Source organism: Cyprinodon variegatus, unplaced genomic scaffold (assembly GCF_000732505.1).
Source record: "Cyprinodon variegatus isolate N-32 unplaced genomic scaffold, C_variegatus-1.0 Scaffold883, whole genome shotgun sequence".
Taxonomy (NCBI): domain Eukaryota; kingdom Metazoa; phylum Chordata; class Actinopteri; order Cyprinodontiformes; family Cyprinodontidae; genus Cyprinodon; species Cyprinodon variegatus.
Window position 1 is genome coordinate 79,245 of NW_015151336.1, and position 5,886 is coordinate 85,130.

The window sequence follows — 5,886 nt, forward strand, 5'->3', positions numbered from 1 at the left end:
AAACCTACAAGTATTCCCCTCAGCCTCTCTGCCTCTGCATTTGGGTCCTCCAAACCACAACCAACCTTGACAGTTTATATATATTGGTATTATAGTTACTGCAATCTATGGCCGTATTCTTTAGCTAATGTTGTTGTTTAATAGCCACACCTAAAACATGGTTAAATTGGACTTATTATTTATTTATGATTTATTTATTTTTTTACTGATTTATCTATTTCAGAATTAAAGGTATAGTGGAGAATGTTGTGTTTCTGGGTGGATCATCTAAATAAGTGGTCCTCCTAATAATCAATCAATCTGGTGATATGTTCACGTAAGGTCATTCTACATGCTCGTCCCCATTTTGACTTACTGGGGGTGAGTCACATAGTGGAAGAATTGCAAATCTTTTGAAAAGTAAGGTTGTATGAGCGATGCAAACAGCAACTTTTAAACAGAGTGTGCATGAGGAGAAATGGGCTCGTGCATGCTCTTGCAAGCGGTTAGTAGGCGTTTCCTCTCGGTGGCAGGTACATGGTTTTGCATGTGCATTTTTTTTTTGTTAAGGGGAGAGGACAGGTCTTTAAAAAAAATTGCGAAAATCCTCCCTTATACCTTTAAAAGGTGTTTAGCTCCCAGCACCCATTCCTGGTTCAGTGATGTCTCACCAGTGGTATTAGTTCCTCAGTTTGGGAAAAATGGGTCTAATTTTTGGAATTATTCACTGCAAAATAAACTGTTTCTTTATTGTTTATCAAAGAGTAATATTATGAACTCAAAAGTAGTTTATTAACTTGGCTGACACCATCAGAGTAAGTGGTACGCTGTCCACTTAGGCTCAAAATAGGCTCAAACCTACCCATCATTTTTTAAAAAGAACATCATAGCTTATTCTCAAACATGGTGGTGGTAGTGTGATGCTCTGGGACTACCTTTCTAATTTAGAACCTTGAATTCTGCTCAGCTCATGTACCTTAAACTAAAGCTCACATAGGTTATGAAGTTGATACAAAGCACACCAGTAAGTCCACCTTTAAATACTTCTGGAAAAACAAAAAAATATTTTGTCAATTTCTGGACCAAAACAGAGAAAAATCTTTTAGGTGGCAAATTATCTATCACAGCGTTGTATTAACGTTTGTTTTTCTAATGTAATACAGAAGTTGTTGTTTTTTTCGCTCCTAGAGAACATCTGACACAAGAACATAGGCTTAATTAAATGCTTTTATTTCTGAGCTTTAAAGCTTTCATATATCAGTAAAGTAGCTGCAAACTTACAGATGCTGCCTAAAGCTTCCACTTCCCACACACTTTCACTCGTGAAGAAGCTCTTTTATCTGGTTTGTAGTCAGAGACAAACGTTGTTAACCGCAGAAGACATGCAAAGGGGACAACGTTTGGCTCTGATCACATCAAACAAGGGCAAAACCTGCACCCACGCCTGCAATGGTGAACCACTTCTTTGTGTGTGTGTATGTGCGAGCAAACGACCAGCTCTAACAGAAAACAACAAGTAAATGTCTGGCTAAACCGCAAGACAAATGTCACTTCCACTCCAACATGGCAGTGATGACAACCACTGCAAGTCCTTCATTTTCTCACAGATAAAATATCAAATATAAGACATCTGAAGTTACAGGAGCAAAATCTATGACAACTGAAACAAAACTGAAGTTGTGTGACGGAGTTATTTGTCAGGAAGACAAATCAGCAGAGTCAGCCCCAGCACCTTATCTCTCCTCTGGACATTAAGCATCTGTTTGTGATATATACGCATGCATGCTGGAAGGGAGAGCGAAACCAACACCTGTTAGCCACCTGTGCCAGATCCGAGAGCACGAGCCTCTTTTTATGATAGATGATGATGCATTTAGCTGCGGATAAAGCCTTAATGAGGTCGTAATGGTTGATTATTAACTGGAAAGTATCTTTAGGATCGTCGAGTAAAGCAAATGTAGGCTGGGGTCAGTTTTATGTGGAATGGCACAAAGGGCACAAAGAGGGAGCTGACTGGTATATAAAACCAAACTCCTGTTGATTCTGACCTCCAAGTGCAGCTTTGAGGCAGAGCAAATATTTGTCTTTGGTACAGTTGACAGTGAGTTCATATTTTACATGTATTGCACCATATACACAATAGATATTCTGGTTGTATAAAAATGGCGGTGCTGATACTGTAGGTGCAGCTGACAGAACTTTCTAAAAGGTTCCAAAAGACAAGGCTAACACTGATGACAGGTGTGGCATAGATTGAAGGATGATTCATTAGAAAGGCTGCTTTAGTTCACTGGTAGGTGTGGTGATGTGGGTTTGTTGTTTGTATAGATACTCTAAACCTTGGCATAGTGTGGCATCATTGACCATCACAGCCTTTTACATACTCATTTACTCATTGGGGCCTTTAGTGGGATCATTAAAAACATTTTAATCAATTCAAGATAGATTCAAGAAATCAGCCATAATAGTCACAAAGACGAATGGAGTAAGAAAGAACTGCACCATATTCTTGGCTCGCAGTCACATGACGCACTCCTTTCTGTTTAAATAAGTGTTGGTCAGTGTGATGGCCAAACCCATGGCCACACCTTAAGTCTGTACTATACATGCACCTTTATTTATTTAATCCATACACATACTTTAGTTTGCAACAAAACTTTATTCTTAGTTCAAATGCATGTATTCTATTTGTAAGCGAGCACATTTAGTTCACTGTATTTGTTTGCACTCATTCATACTTTTTTCTGTATTTGTCACTAATATGTTTCTTACCTATGGTGCCTATGAGTTTGGCCAGACAAAGGATGGCTGCCAGGGCTCAGATCTGCTAAATACAGGGGGGGAAATTGGACTGTTCCATCAGCTGCTGCTTAAAGAGGGGAATTTGAATTTTTCTTTTCTAATTTTTGCATTTGTCACTTACGATTTGTTTTGCAGTTGGTGTGTTTTAATTTTTCTAAGATATAGATTCGTTTTTTGGCAAAAACTAACTGTACTGCCAATGTTTATTTGTGGTTGTTTGTTTAGTTTGAATTACCCCTATTGTGTTAATGGTCTGTTTAGAATCATTTGACTTACGAGTTTGCAAAATAGCCTCCATTTCAGTTCCCCGATATCTCAAACTATCTGATGTTACACACAAGCTTTTGCACTGCTAAACAAATGAAGGCTTAGAAAAGCATGTATGGCTATAACATTTTCATCTGTGAATGGGTTAAAGAAGTCTGAGTTAAGGTCCTGAAAGACAAACCTTGCATCATAAAGAGTCGCGTAAGTAACGATTATTATATGAACTTGTACTGGTGTGTCTGTCAACAAAACTTCAAACTCATGACACTAAAAGGCTATTTATATTTAAATTAACACCAAAGTGAATAACTAACCTTTTAAAAAGTGTTTGCCACAAACTCTGGCATTTTTTGACTCCGTTGCCTTTGAAGTCAATGAAATTTTAGCAAGCCATTTTCCCTGCGTCTTTTCATTAAATCCTTAGCACGAGGTCTTATTTTAATATCTTCATGAGGAACCCTTAAGTATCCTTTATCCTGAAACAACACATGCAACATATATAAGTGATGATTGAACTCTCGCTAAACACGCCGCCCTTGTCAACAACTCGCTCGGCAGACCACCACTTCATGAGAAGCAATGAGGCGGACGTGACGTCAATTGCAAGTAAAGAATTCTGTGTGAAGTAAGGTTTCAAAAAGCCACCTGAGCAAAAATGAGAGTTTGCATGTTTTTACTGTCATGTTTCACCCTCATTTAAATTATATTAGCTCTTATCACAAGTAAAACAAATTCCTTCTATATCTGTGCGAAGCTAGAAGACATCTTTTTCTTTACTGGCCACAGAGAGGCCTACCCATGGCTGTTGCCTTCTTTAGGTAGAAGAGCTAACATAGCCTCTGAGAGGTTAACCCTATATATTTGTTACTCCCTCTTCTTCCAGGAGGGTTTTAAATGGATGGTTGATGTCATGAATGTCATTTTTCTGTCTTATCTCCTGTCCTTGTCCTTTGTATGTGTGGGAGGGTTTTCTCAGCATTCACTTATCGCTTTGGAATTCTCCATGGAGGCCATTTTAGCCTGTGTCTCCTGCTCTATCTTCAATCAGATGACCTTAAGTGAGTGAAGTGCTTTCTGTAGAGTTTTTTCTTTTTTTTTTACTTTGCTGTGAGTTATTTTGTGTTTTCCTGGGTGAGACGTGGATGCACTTTTTCAGTACTTGTTGGTTGGGAAGTTTCACCATTGCTTCATGTTGAACAACATCCATCAGTTCGCCTTTCCACACAAATAGATGTCAGTGATTTTTTTGTATCCTATTTTCTCTTGAATTTCTTTCACTCAGAGCATGGTCTTCTGCTTCTTGAGCGCACTTCTTGTTGATGAAAAGACTCTTCTAAGTGATATATTCATTCTGAAGGTCAGGAAACAATCAGGCCTGGATGCTGCTGGTCAGACATTGAAAAATGTAGTTGATCATAATTTACAAACATGGGGGAATTACCTTTTAACATCAGGTAGGCTTTTTCCCCAATAATTGACGATTATCATTTGAAAGCCATTTTTATGCTTTCTCTCGCTATTTTTTTCAAATTTAAAAAACAGTCTAATGATCTAAAATGTCTGATTGCGGCAAAACCTGCATGTTTTTTTTTACAGCCTATATATAAATATTTACTATGAGAACAATCCTAAAATATCAATATAAACCATATATATATATATATATATATATATATATATATATATATATATATATATATATATATATATATATATATAAAACCAGTCCATTTTAGATTAAAATAAAAGGATTTAAATAAAAGGGTAAACTTAAAAGGACTGACAATCTTTAGGAAACTAGAAAATCTAATAATTATGTCCCATTTTAAATATTCCAGATCTATTATACATAGACATGAAGGCTATTGTCGTAGAACGTTCTCTTTGCTTTCGTTTATCATTTATCTGGATTCAAAAAGGAAGAGCAGAGTTGTTGGTGAATATGAACAATTTTACCACAACTTCCACTCTTCCCTCTAACCACACAGAAAACAAAGTACATATCTGATGCAGTAATTTTATGCCAGAGAGATTGGAAGACAAACATACAGGCCACAGCATAAACGGAACCAGAGTATGAGCTGTGGCTGTTGTTAATTTCCCAACCTGTCTGTCACACAGGCCATTTTTGCAACTGAGTGCATTTAGCGTTTCCTCTATGGCTCCAAGAGGCCTATAAAACAGGACATAATTGTTATATAGATGAGCGATGAGGTTATGTCCTTGGGTGTATAAATAAAACTTTATATGGGGGCATGAAAGGTAATGAGCAGTCATTATAATTAAGGCTGTTTTATACAGCACAATGAGTCACATGCAAAGGGCTCCAACGCTGGAGCGTAAACACACACAGTTTGCTTTTTGTGCAGCTTGCTGAAACCAAAGCAGTTCACTGGTCTGCAGAGGAACGAGGGTAGCATGAGAGGCGAAAACAGAGACACAGAGAGAGAAGCCGGATAGAAATGGAGCAATTCTACCACCCAGCTGCAGGAATTTCTTGGCTTTTCCAAACAACCTCTACCTTCGATGCAGAAAGAGAGGGAGGACTAGTGAGTCTGGCAGCAGCACTCTCTAAATCAAACAGAGGCCACAGTAGTTTGTGAATATGAGAGGGGGAAACCACTGCAAAGAAACCATCAATTACATTTTGACATTATCGGTGTTGGTCTTACTTTCCGGCACTGAACTGCTGGACTCACACATTTAAACACACGGGTTGGCTTATGGTTTTCAACACCAGAGCACACATCCATTCACTGCAAGTTCCCCCACACAGTCCTTAAGTCACATTTGTTTTGAACCGAAAACAAACAGAACAGAAGACTTTATTATCCAGAT